Source organism: Heloderma suspectum, chromosome 2, assembly GCF_057233095.1.
Source record: "Heloderma suspectum isolate Gila_16-S chromosome 2, 16-S_ref, whole genome shotgun sequence".
Classification (NCBI taxonomy): domain Eukaryota; kingdom Metazoa; phylum Chordata; class Lepidosauria; order Squamata; family Helodermatidae; genus Heloderma; species Heloderma suspectum.
This window is the reverse complement of record NC_139459.1, coordinates 59,790,818-59,804,945: the sequence shown is the minus strand read 5'-3', so window position 1 is coordinate 59,804,945 and position 14,128 is coordinate 59,790,818.

Below are 14,128 nucleotides of genomic sequence, written 5' to 3'. Positions count from 1 at the left end.
ATTGTTTGTTTGCCTTTTGTGGGATGCATCTGAACAAGTGCAAGTCTGCAATACATATTTTCACAGACATTACCAAAAACATCTCTTTAACACCCATGGCATAAAAAAGCTGTATATTTTGCTTGAAAAAAAAAATCAAGCTTCTAAATTATCATTCTGTACATTGCTATTTTTGTATTGCATCCGAACACATTTGCAATGCAGCAGTAGCAAAGAAGCAACTTTAATTGTAAATATGTTTCACAATTTTTATTATATTTTATTTTATTTATTGGTGATGATGGAGGAGGGAATGAAGTATGACATTCCAAAACTATGCCAATTGCATTGATTCCCTGGCATTCAAATCCCTATCTTAGAGGGGTTAATGCAAGCTTTGTGAGTTGCCATTTTGAAGACAATGCCAAAATGTTACTGTACACAATCTATTGTATTACTCTCCCTTGTAGCAGGCTGCAGAGAAATAACTAGCAGTCCTCTAAATGTCCCTTGTAGTTGAGAAGGGAAATTCTGCCACCAACTAAAAGTCAACTGAATAAGAATGTCAGTATGCTACAGGCACTTGGGTTAGAGTTTTAAGTTCTTCTAGAACAGTCTATATAAATAAAATCAGGGCAAAATCCTATGCATGTTTAGACAGAAAAAAGTCCTACAACTCACAGCATCCTCCAGGCTCCAGCCAGCATGGCTGGCTGGGGGGTGCTGGGAGCTGTAGGACGTTTTCTATCTAAACATGCATAGGATTGCACCTTGAATAGTACTGGTGGTCACTAGCCATAATGGCAAAAGGTACAGGATATAGTTTTGACTGCCAAATGCTGTGCCCCAGCAAAAGCTGGTAGGTAGCAATTACGCTATCATGCCATGCGCTATCATGTCTTCCCCAAGGTACGGATGGACAAATCTGTTCTGCTTTCTATAATGTTCACATTTTCCCCCCAAGCACAACTTTGTTCTATTTCATTTCCACACAACTTTTTAAAAGTCTGCACACAAAAACCCATATACATTTTTCTGCACATTTTTGTATGCACAAAAAAACATATGCATTTTTGTATGCAGTTTCCCCTAACATGCACACTTGGCGCAAGCAATGTTCTCTAATATATGCCCTTCTGTATGCTGTTTTCCCCAATGTATGCATTTTTGTATGCAATTTTGTCCTAATTGTACACATTGCATAAAGAACTGGATTGCAAAATTCAGAAAAGTGTGAAAAATCAAGGATAATTGCATTCCAGTTTATCTATTAGTTCAGGAAGTGTGAATTAGGATGGTTCATATTAAAATGTGAGCCAAACTAATTTCTCCTCCATCTCGATCCCAAGTTTAATGTTGGCAAATATGTGAATGCAGTTATATATTATATGATTTATTTTTTAAAAAAAGTTTTTGTTGTTCAGTCGTTAAGTCGTGTCTGACTCTTCATGACCCCATGGACCATACCACACCAGGCCTTCCTGTCCTCTGCTCTCTCCTGGAGTGTGTTTTAAAAAGTAAATAAAATGATAAACAGAATGCTAAGTGGTCTGACTGAGGGTGCCTTTACCTATGGAGATTTCAGTGATATAGGGCAGGATATAAATGTAATAAATAAATGAATGAATGAATGAATGAATGGAACTAATGTATAAATTAACATTTAGTCACTTAGGAGGGTATCAAAGAGACCTTTTCATAGTCCCAATTAGTTTGACCAAACGAAATCTACAAATGTTATAGCTCTCATGCCAAGCCCCCAAACTGCTTATTAAAAGCACCAGAGCTTTAAAAGAATCTTGGGAATTTTCTAGGGATGGCAGAGAATTCCGCCACGGATCTCGGTGAGGCTGAATGCCAGTGCATTCGGCCCCCTGAACTCCGTGGCGGAACGGCCTGCCACCCACCGCCCCCCACGGATCCCCCCCCCGGGACGAGACTTACCTGGGGCGGATCTTCCGGGCGGCAGCGGCTCCGGCAGCAGCCTCGGCGGCAGCAGCTCATCTTCCGACCGGCTGCCACCGCCATTTGCAGTCTTGTGTAAAAAAAAAAACAATGTGATAGGCTACATAAAGATTAAGATTTACATAGCCTACCATGGCTGGGTTTAAAAAAAAAAAAAAAAACCGACGAGATAGGCTATGTAAAGATTTACGTAGCCTATCATGGCTGGGTTTAAAAAAAAAAAAACCCACGTACGCAAATGGCGGCAGCTACGGCCGCTGCCATTTGCATTTCTTATTTTTGGCTGTCTTAATCTAAAATAATCTAAATATTTACGTAGGCTAAAACAGTGAATCAAAAAGGGACGCAAATAGCGCCCGCTGCGCTATTTGCATTCCCCTTTATTTTCGCCGTCATAGTCTACGTAAATATTTACTAGATTAAGATGGCCAAAAATAAGGAATGCAAATGGCGGCCGCTGTAGCCGCCACCATTTGTGTATGCGGGGTTTTGGGTTTTTTTCCCCAGAGCCCTCTGTGGCCAGAAATCCGGCTGCGGATGGCTCTGGCCTGGCTGGGCCTGGCTGGCTGCTCCGCAGAGCTGCCGCAGAGCACAGCCGGCCATGGAGGATTCCGGGGGGGAGGAACGGATCGCCTCCCCCCCCCGGCGAGGATTCCAGGGGGAGGGACGGAACGCCTCCCCCCCCATCAACATAATCCACGGAAAGGTAAGTGACTTTCGTACATCCGTAGAATTTTCTAAGGACAGATGGTGAGAGTATAACTTTCAGAAAATTTCCAGGGTATGTGCCAGTGGTGTTCATGAACCCTACTGAATCACAGCCAGTGGGGAGGGGGAATCGTTGTAGAATTGTGTGCACCTTCTAAACCACTCACCTGCTTCAAATCCATTCTGTGACAAAGATAATCCTCAATGCCCTTTTTATGGCTTGAAATGGTCCTCAACATTTAATAATTAAATAACAATATATTGAATAATTTGCAAAACATAGACAACGCCGCCCCCTCCCCATATCTTTTATTAGGAACAGCCTTTAGACATAACATTTTCAAGCAAAGCAAAGCCTAGCATTTTAGTTGTCTGTGTCTGAGCCAACTATGTTCTTAAGCATTAACGAAGCCAGTATTGATTTGTGGAACATGACTTAAAATCTCAGCAATCACTGAACAATCTGTGAGGAGCTCTTGAAAACTGAATGTATGTATGTAACTAGACATCTCAATTTAGCAACCAGACATACATTAAACAGCATTAATAGCCAGGCACTTAATAGATCAATTCCCACTGTTTGTGTAATGTGGAAATAAAAAAGGCTTATTAAATGACAAGCTTTCCCTGGTTTGTGCTAATTAATTATACACTGCATCTGACTGCTAATTTAGTGGGAAAATGCAGCCCAAAACCATGGTTTCTGCTTGAACTTTGCCTGAGATCCACCTAATTCAGCACAGAGTGCAGCTGCGACCCACCTCTGAACGACGACGGTATTAAATTAGAGCACAAGGCCATCAATTTAATAAGTACTGTAGCAGGTAATTTGAATAAGGACACTATTAGTATTCTAGTGGTGCACAACTAAAGGCAGCTGACCTTTCAGACCAGAGAAGATCCTTGAACACTTCAAGTGAATCAGAGAGCACAGTAATAATCTGACCATGTTAAGAGTGCCAAGAGAGACGTTTATTGCCCTGAGCCCATTACTGTACATGAGCTGCTCTGCAGTATATAATACTTTATGTACAAACAAACAAAAAATGTTAGAAATATAACAAAGGCAATGCAAAATATATTTTCAGTGGCATGTTTGAAAATGCTCCTTATTATCTTGATTTATGGCATAAAGAATATAAAGTTAATCAATACACATAAAGAAGCACTACGAACATCCAGATAAGTATTCAACGATGTTTCACCACAAATTTAGTACCAGGAACATATGTCGGTATCTTGAAATAAAAAGTACATGTGTGTGTGTGTGTGTATATATATATATATATTCTTACTACTATATTTCTGTAAACTGCAGGAATAGAAGATAGACAAAATCAGATAATGCTTTTCAGCTAATTGGCAACTTTTCCAAGGGTTTACAACTATAATAAAAAAAATTCCCTACGAAAAGGCTTTCGGTGTGCAGACACATAGGTATGCGTGAGCTAATCCCCTATAGTCTGTCAAGCTGTCTTGGAAATAATCACAAGCAGTGATTGCCAAAACTACACATACACCAGGTCTACATATGCTGTTGGGATTTTTTTGTTCCACTTACCCTCCCATCCCCATCTCATCTGACAAACTACTTTTTGAACTCCAAAGGGGTTTGTGATTTGGTGTGGAAAGCCAGAAAAAATGGGGGGGGGGGAGAACTTGAGTGCATGGTGTATGGTGGCTTTGTAGCATTTGTAAATTATCACTCTGGATTAAACTGCCCTGGAATAGATATTATGAAGGTGGGTATATAAATGCCTTAAATAAATAAATGTGATAGAATACCTGAGCAAAGAGAACGCTGGTGACTGAACATGATAGCCATGGTAATGGAAAAAGCTAACCAGGGAGCAAGACCGTTACACTGTTGTGATAGAAGGTAACCTGTCCAGATTGGTTTTTCTATTTATTTCAATTGAAGAGTCAGAGTTCCATGCACAAAAGGACCCACTCCATTTACTGAACTCCTCTGAGCACACATGTATCTGCAGACCATGCAACAGAATTTAGTTCTCTTGCACCCACATACCTTTGTTGTGCAACAGCCACAGTCCAGAGCCCATGAATTCATTTGGGCTTTCATTTTAATTGTCCGCAATAGCAACTTCCAGGATGACTACCATAGCGTGAATGGCTAAAGCATCACACCACATTTACATCCCAACTTCACATAGATGTTAATGGGATCTGCGCTTGCAGTGACTGACCAGGAAAGAGATATTGGAGTCATGGTGGATAGCTCAGTGAAAACATTAACCCAATGGGCAGCTGCTGAGAAAAAGGCAAATTTCATACTAGAGATTCATTAGGAAAAGAACTGAAAATAAAACTGCCAATATCACGATACCCATAGTGCGACCATACTTGGAATACAGTGTCAAGTGCTGCATCTCAAAAAAGATATTGTAGAACAGAAAAGAACCATAGAAATTATCACGTGAAGAAGCAATGCTCCTATGAAGAAAGGTTACAGTGTCTGGGTCTTTTTTGTTTAGAAAAAAAGGAGAGTAAGTGGGGGAACATGATACAAGTGTATGCAGATACACACAACATACAAAAATATACACTCAGAACCTTTACATGAGGCATTTATTGTGCACTCATGATTTCTCACTCATGGTAGTTTGCAAGTGCTTTACATGCTGTTGTCATCCTCCAGGGCCTCTCCTGTTCTTGCAAGCATTTTAGTGGGGGTGGGTGGGTTTGACTGGGGAAAGTCTGGTATATTGGGGAATGGCAGAATGAAACCAGCGTAGTTTTGCAATTCTGCTATACCACAGCGCCACCTAGCAGTTATGTAATGGAACATACAGAAAAGCAGAGAAGGAAAAACCCAGGAAAAAAAACATGTGTAGAGGACCTGATCTTAATCTCACAAAGAATCTGAAAACAGAAGCCTTGGTAAAGTGGTGGGTTAAAAGCATGTAGTAGTGTGGAGAAAGTATTAAAGAGAAGCTTTTCTCCATCACTCATAATACCAAAACTCAAGGTCATCCCATCAACTAGGGATGTACGAAAGTGACTTACCTTTCGCGGATTATGTTGATGGTGGGGGAGGAGGCATTCCGTCCCTCCCCCCAGAATCCTGGACGGGGGGGGAGGCGACCCGTTCCTCCTCCCCAGCCGCCGCCATTTGCGTTCCTTATTTTTGGCCGTCTGAATCTACGTAAATATTTACGTAAACTATGACGGCAAAAATAAAGGGGAACGCAAATAGTGTAGCGGGCGCTATTTGCGTCCCTTTTTGATTCACCATTTTAGCCTACATAAATCTTTACGTAGGCTAAAATAGCAAATCAAAAAGGGACGCAAATAGCGCCCGCTACGCTATTTGCATTCCCCTTTATTTTCGCCGTCATAGTCTACGTAAATATTTACATAGATTCAGACGGCCAAAAATAAGGAACGCAAATGGCGGCGGCCATAGCCGCCGCCATTTGCGTACGCGGTTTGTTTGTTTTTTTAAAACCTACCCAGCCATGATAGGCTATGTAAAGATTTACGAAGCCTATCACATTGTGTGTGTTTGTTTTAAAACCCAGCCATGATAGGCTACATAAATCTTTACGTAGCCTATCACGTCTTTTTTTTTTTAACAAGACTGGAAATGGCGGCGGCGGTGGCAGCCAGTCAGAAGACCAGCCGCTGCAGCCGCCGCCGCTGCAGCCGCCGCCACAGCCGCCGCCACTCGGAAGATCCGCCCCAGGTAAGTCTCGTCCCAGGGGGGATCCGCGGGGGTGTGGGGGGGTGGCAGTCCGTTCTGCCACAGAGTTCGGGGGGCCGAATGCACGGGCATTCAGCCTGACCGAGATCCATGGCGGAATTCTCTGACATCCCTACATGAAACTGAGGCATGAGAGATTGAGGCTAAAAGGAAGCACGTCTTCATACAGCACATAGAACTATGGAATTCACTATGATATGGCAATGGCCACCAATTTAGATGGCTTTAAAGGGTCTTAGTCAAGTTCATGGTGGATAAAGCTATCGGTGTCCACTAGTCATGATCGCTATGTATTACTTCCACCATCAGAGACAGCATGCCTCTGAATTAGGGATGTACGAAAGTCACTTACCTGTTCGCGGATTATGTTGATGGTGGGGGGAGGCATTCCGTTCCTCCCCTCCGGAATCCTCCGTGGCCGGCTGTGCTCCGCGGCAGCTCTGCGGAGCAGCCGGCCAGGCCCAGCCAGGCCAGACCCGTCCGCAGCCAGATTTCCGGCCGCAGAGGGCTCTGGGCTTGTTTGTTTTTTAAACGCGTACGCAAATGGCGGCGGCTACGGCCGCCACCATTTGCGTTCCTTATTTTTGCCCTCTTAATCTAAGTAAATATTTACGTAGACTATGACGGCGAAAATCAAGGGGAACACAAATAGCGTAGCGGGCGCTATTTGCGTCCCTTTTTGATTCCCCGTTTTAGCCTACATAAATATTTACGTAGGCTAAAACGAGGAATCAAAAAGGGATGCAAATAGCACCTGCTACGCTATTTGTGTTCCCCTTGATTTTTGCCATCATAGTCTACGTAAATATTTACGTAGATTCAGACGGCAAAAATAAGGAACGTGAATGGCGGCAGCCATAGCCGCCATTTGCGTCCGCAGTTTTTTTGTTTTTTTTTAATCCACCCAGCCATGATAGGCTACGTAAAGATTTACGTAGCCTATCACATCATTTTTTTAAAAACCTAGTCATGATAGGCTATGTAAATCTTTACGTAGCCTATCACGTCTTTCTTTTTCTTTCTTTCTTTTTTTACAAGAATGGAAATGGCGGTGGCGGCAGCTGGTCAGAAGACCAGCCGCTGCAGCCACAGCAGCCGCCGAAGCCGCCACTGCCGCCCAGAAGATCCGCCCCAGGTGAGTCTCGTCCCGGGAGGGATCCACAGGGGGGGCGGGGGGGCAGGCCGTTCCACCACGGAGTTCGGGGGGCCGAATGCACTGGCATTCAGCCTCACCGTGATCCGTGGCGGAATTCTCTGCCATCCCTACTCTAAATACAAGTTACTAGGAAACAACAGTGGGAAAAGGTTATTGCCATGTCCTGCTTGTGGGCTTTCAATAGCCATCTGGTTGTCCACTGTAGGAATCAGGATGCAGACTAGATAAGCCTTTGGTCTGATCAAGCAAAGCTCTTCTTGTGTTCTTAAAGGATAGGACAAAGAGAAGATCATTACAAGGAAAAGAAGAAAAAAACAAGAAAATGAAGAGCAAATGAGGTTTTATACGCAGGGATCAGGATGCCATTGCTTCATTATTTTTGGTCTGTGTAAATCCTTGGTTATGAGCTTAGTACTTCACATGGGTATAGCTTCCCTTAATTAAATATAAAGATTGCTGTTGTTGTTATTTTTAAAACAATAATGCAATGATCACCAGAAACTGAAGGTGTTAAAAGTGAAGTTAATAACTGTGCACCTTAATTGTAACATAATGTTGTACACAATTTCTTATAATCTTCAAAATTTATTTTTGTACAAATCCTCTTTCACATAGCCATGCATTACTTTAAAAAAGGTTATTGTCATAAACAGCCAGTCAGAGAGCTACGTTGTAGCACAGTCCACAGAAAAGACACACTACCTGATCTTTCCATTAAATTTACACTACATAAAAATGGAGGGTAAGCGGGACATGACTCATTCATGAATAGAGCCCTTAGTCTGATTTGTGGCAGTGTGCATGGTGTCATTGGCATACTTACGGCTAAGAATGTATCAAATTACCTTTGCTGCAATTATTAAAATTCTTTTTCCACCTTCCAAGTGAACTTAATTTCAAGTGCCAAGACTCTCCCTAGTGAGTTTTCCCCATCAAATATTTCATAACTAAAACATTAAATACATCTGCTAAAAGAGGACAAGTAATAGTATAATCCATTTTATTTTTAAAAGCCATGCAATTTCAGAAAGTACTAATACTAATAATATAACCACCTACTTTAATAGGGCTCTGCATAATACTGCACCTGCCAATCAGCTTATCCATCTAGCACCACAAAACCTTTAGAGAAATATAGCTCTGTACAATCGGCACAAAGCTTTAACTTAAGGCAGAGCTCTCTCTCGCGCGCGCTCTCTCTTTTTTAGGATTAAAAGCATTTTAAACAGCAGAGCAGAAAATCATAAACAGAGCAATAGAGAGCAGGATATGAGAAACTGTCTTATACCAAATCAGAGCATTGGTCCATCTAGCCTGATGCTACTGAAGTATGAACAATTTTGATTGCCTCCAGCATTATTTCCAAGGTCTAGGAAGCCTTCTCTAGCCTACTTACCTGAGATACTTCAATCAGGGACTAAACCTGCTACTTCATACATGCTAAACATATACTCCACTGCTGTGCCCATCCTGAAGTCTGCAGAGGCAGTGGGTGAGGGGAGGGAATGGTCAGTTCAGGGCTATAACCATATGTTATAGGAATGTATGGTCTGTGTAAAATCCACTCCATCTGTGTTTCGCAGATTGTCAGTTCCATCGTCCGCTCACAGACAGATGCGAATTATTATTTTCTTGTCATGAGGAAAAATATTCAAATAATTACGTAAGAGATTTCATAACAATTTACGTAATTTACCTTAGTATTTTGTCCCACATGCCATTCAACTTTTCCTCAGCGGAAACTTGTGAATTTTCAATTTTCCTATGAATAAATATGCATAAATTTTAGGAAAGTAAAACAAAAAACAAAAAACAGAAGTCCACGGACTCTGTGTGGCCTGAGGGGGTCTCTCTGCAGTGGATTCCACAGGTTGGATTCTTAGAAATCCAAGCTCAGTTTAGTCCACCTTGAATGTCTCTAGCATCCCTAATAGCCATACTTAAAACCCAATGTCTCTTTTTAATAAGGGCCAAACTACGTGTTACCCTGGAGCTCTGTCTTTGGAGCGCCAAATGTTTAGATTTTAGGTTGTTTTATGGCAGTGTTTTTAGGTCATTTGATGTATACCATGCAGAAATCCTTTGAGGATGAAGCCACAGTCTATAAATTTAATTAATAAATGAATAATGTAATTTTATTTTTGTAGAAGCATCTGTGGGAGAAGGGGTTTTGGACTGGAGCCACAGTGAAGGGAAGGGGGATCTAACCCCCCGCCCCCCATACTCCACAGCCAGATTGACATCACACATATAGAACCGGTATTGGTCATGAAGAGGAAAACATACAGGCTCAACTTTTAAGACAGCAGGTTTCCCCCTCTGTGATTAATAATAACTCCAGGAGACCAACCTGAAGATTCCCGCTGTGATGATTTGTCCTGCAGAGGAAAAAACTGCAGAGGAAACAACCAAAATCCACACCGACTTCTGACACCATACGATGACTTGTCCTTCAAGAGTTCCATGAGATAGGCTCACATATAAACAAAGCTCCCATATAGCAGACAAAAGGTATATTCTTTAATCTGAATACAAAGCAAGCACCAGCATAACCCCTATGCTAGGAACAGACTAAGCAGAACACTTGGTTACTTCAATACTCTACAGCTGTGCTGGAGAACAGTTGGTCTTAATGAGAGGTTTACACCACACACACACACACACACCGCAGCACTGGGGGTAAGGGTCAGACCCCCCTCCCCTTCCCTCACACCGCAGCCCCTAATGAAATCTCTCTCCCTGCTTCCCCTGGTGTGGCTGCTGTTGCAAAAAGAAAATGATGTTTGGAGCTGCAATGTAACGTGTAGTTTGGCTCTAACATTTTGAGATCATCTATCCATCAAGAAAGATTAAATTGACCACTAGGCAAAAATAATGCCAGATTTTTAAGTAACCTCTGAAACAGGGCTTAGGAACATTGTTCTGAGAGCCACAGCAGAAATATACCATGAGTCGGAGGATTGCTGATAAATTGCATATTTAATTGGATATGTGGCATATATTTTCACAAAGATGTCCAATTCCAAATTATAGTGAGCTGAGATATTGCAGCAATAGATAACTCATTTTCTTCAGACTATTGTGATGTACCACAATGGCATACAGCTGTTCCATGTAGTCATGACAAAACTAACTAAGACTGCAATCTTGGCCACACCTAAGGTGCAATCCTATGCCTGTTTAGACAGAAAAAAGTCCTACACTGTAAATGTAGGACTTTTTTCCTGTCTAAACAGGCATAGGATTGTTCCCTTACTTGGGAAGAAAACCTGTTGAACTTGGTGAGGCTTCCTTCAAAGTAAATATGCATAAGATTGCACTGCACAGATTCAGTCCTATACATACTTACTTGTGAGCCACTCCTAATAAAATCAGTAGGATTTACTTTCCAGTTAATGTGGCATTATAGGCTCCATACTCACATAGTTGAATGTACTTGTAAGATTATGACTAACATGGAGAACTGATATTAAAGGGGTTGGATCCAAAAAGTCATACTTACAGTAGACCCACTGACAGCAGCCTAAGTCCCATTTATTTCAGTGGGTCTGTTCCAAGTATGACTAGGTCTAAACCCAAGCCAATGAGAGCACAATACTTCCAGGCTCACAGCTGCTGCCTATCAATATACTCTTTGGAAAAGAAATACTCAAATCCCCTACTCTTCAGTCCTCATTTTGCTCTTTAGAAAAGAAAAGCCTATTACATACTATATAACTAAAAGCCGGCCAACATTCCAGGCACATTGAACACTGTAGTACCTGAAGTCAACGAGTTCTCAACTGCACCTTCTTTTCAGTGGGCAAGTGAATGTAAGAACTCATAAATGTGAAAGATCTTAACAGCTCTGACCTGAAACAAATCACAGTGAAAGATTTCCTCCAAAGCTCAGATAAAATATCTTGTGGCTGACCTGTGACAGAACCCCTGTTATTCCTCTCCTATAACTCTGCTGAGGAGAGAGACTGACAATTGTGCCTCATATGACAGTCGTTTTCAAGGTGCACACAAATGGGGACATAGATACAATCCAAGTTATTGTTAATTGTAACCTCTGCTTGAAACTGGGCCTTCGAGGTGAGAGGCTAGTGAACTAGTGGTACTGATAAGACTTCTTCTACAAGTGTGAATTTATTTCTTCCTCGACCAGGATAGTGATAGAAGTGTAGGAAAGGAGTATAAACTCTAGGTGTACTGCAGACCTAAGAAAGTAACTGTTACAAGTGCTTACGGCATGATCCAGTCAGCACTAAAAATATTTCATTCCCACTGCTATCAGAAGGACAGTTAAGCAGGTGATAAGCTGGTGTTTAATGTTCTCCCTCTGTTATCGACAGAACCTGTGTGTGCTCACCTTTGGATGCATCACTATGGCTAACTAAAACTAGTCAAATAACAAAGTACAGATAGTGATGATTGCTCATGCTATTCCTAATCTAAAAAGGCTTTAGCTAAATGCATACTTAAACTGCCTTGTTTGTTTATAAGAGTATTTATATGCCAATTTTCTGTCACAAATGTGGCACACATAGTGACTTCCAACCTAAAGTAATAAAACACAGTCTGAAACAAATAATACAAAAACAAATAGCAGGAAAAAATAAATTAAAACTACAGCAACAAAAGAACTGGAATCAAAACCATGGGTCAGATTGTATCTGCCCATGAGAATTAAATTATACTGAACTGCCCCCCACCCACAGAACACCAACAGTAAAAATCAAGAGTTTGCTCATTCCAGGAGTAGGGATGCCAGCTGAGACAGGACTATGGTTGTCATGAAGGCTATGAACTCCTGAGCAGTCCTGACTGAGTGAAGGGACCTTGGCATGGCCATTGAAATCAACCAGTGGGAGTCATGACATCACAGCTGAGACCACCTCTGCCACTTCAGGGGGGAAATCTGTTGGACAGGGTGGGGGTTGGGCAATATACCAACTATTCTGTCTCAAAGGTCCATCACCAGGTGCCTTCAAACACGAACGCTACTGTTGTATAGTGAGAACAAAGCACAAGACTAGCTAACAATAACAAGACTTTAATGATTATTCAACAAATAAACAGTAGTTAACCTTACATCTGTAGGAGACATCTAGGCCTTGCTGAGGCCTGGTCCTGCCTGTTGGGAGGAGAGCTCTTGCCTGCTTTGCTGCTTGCTCTGAACTGAAGCCCTACCCCAGTAGTCCTGCAATAAGCCTCTAACAACTGTAGGAGGGGAAATCATTTAAAGGGGCAGTGCACACTCAAATACACATCAAATACCAAACCAGAAACCTAGATAGGGTTGTGGATTAATGGTAGTTTATTGCAGGTGAAGCCTTCCCAGGTCTCACCTGCTACAGTACTTAAAAATGTGGTGGACACAACTGAGACAACTTGACCCTTCTCAACTTGTCCAGCGAGGACTCTGCCACATATAACCGGTCAGCATTGCTGATGTTTACTCAGGCCAGGCAAAGTTCGGGGGTTTGTTAAAGCCACCCACCAAAGTGATGTAAGCTTTAACCAGCCCCTAAACTCTTCTCCAGTTCAGATCTTGATCTGAGCTACCTGAAAGAGAATGCTCTTCCTGCGCCACCATTTGCATTTGTGGGGGGAAGGTAGAAAGGAGATGAAGGGGCAAATTCTCAGGGCTGAGATTCACCTTCAGAATCTGCCCAGGCAGTCTCTTTATCATCCCCCACAGTGGAGTGACTTTGCGGCATTACTTCATATGGAGGCAGTTAGGAAAGGACAACCTGGCCAAATTCAGGGTCTGGTTCCATCCTTGTACCCCCTTTCTACCCTCACCAGAACTAATGGGATCCATTTCGGGGAGATTAAAAAGCAGCTGCAGGGGAAATTCAGGGTTAGAGAACCCATTCCCCATACCAAAAAGGAATGGGCTCCCATCCTTCATCCCTGGTTTTTGCCCCTGCAGTTCCTTTCTATCCTCCCCCCCCCCAAAAAAAAACCCATATACTTTAATGCAGCTACTTTACTCCATTAGACGTCAGGGGAGGAGAACATTAGAAAGAGATGGGCAGGGGCAAATAATTTTGACAAGGCCTCAGATTGGCTCAGAATAATTACCTGAGCATTTCCAGCTTCTGTCGGAAGAACTTGGTATTCTTTTGAGCTGTCCGCAGCAAAACCCACCAGGCAAGGCAGGCTGATGGTTGCAGCACCATGGAAAGCTCCAGATAAGCAACTTGCTCTGACAAAAGCCGGAGATCAACTGAGGCCTTATGAGCCCCTCAGTCTACACCTCCTCAGGTCCACCCCACTGCCTGAAAAATATGAATCCTTAAAGGATTCATATTTTTGGGTTGAAGACCCTGGGTTGAAGATAAGTGCTTCTTCTTTCTGTGGCCTCCTCCCTGGTGCATTCGCTATGCTGTTGGGCCGATGTGGTGGAACGGGAGGTACTTAACTCCTCAGGGGAATTGGACTCAGGGGACAGTAGCTGCATAGGCCATGGCTTGGGTTCTGGAAGCTCCTGACCACTCACTTCAGACTCAGTACCAAGAACCCAGTATAGCAGCCCCAGACTCTGCTGGCTCATTCTCCTCTGGGCCTGAGCTCAAGGCCAGGGCTATGAAACTCAGCTTATTTCC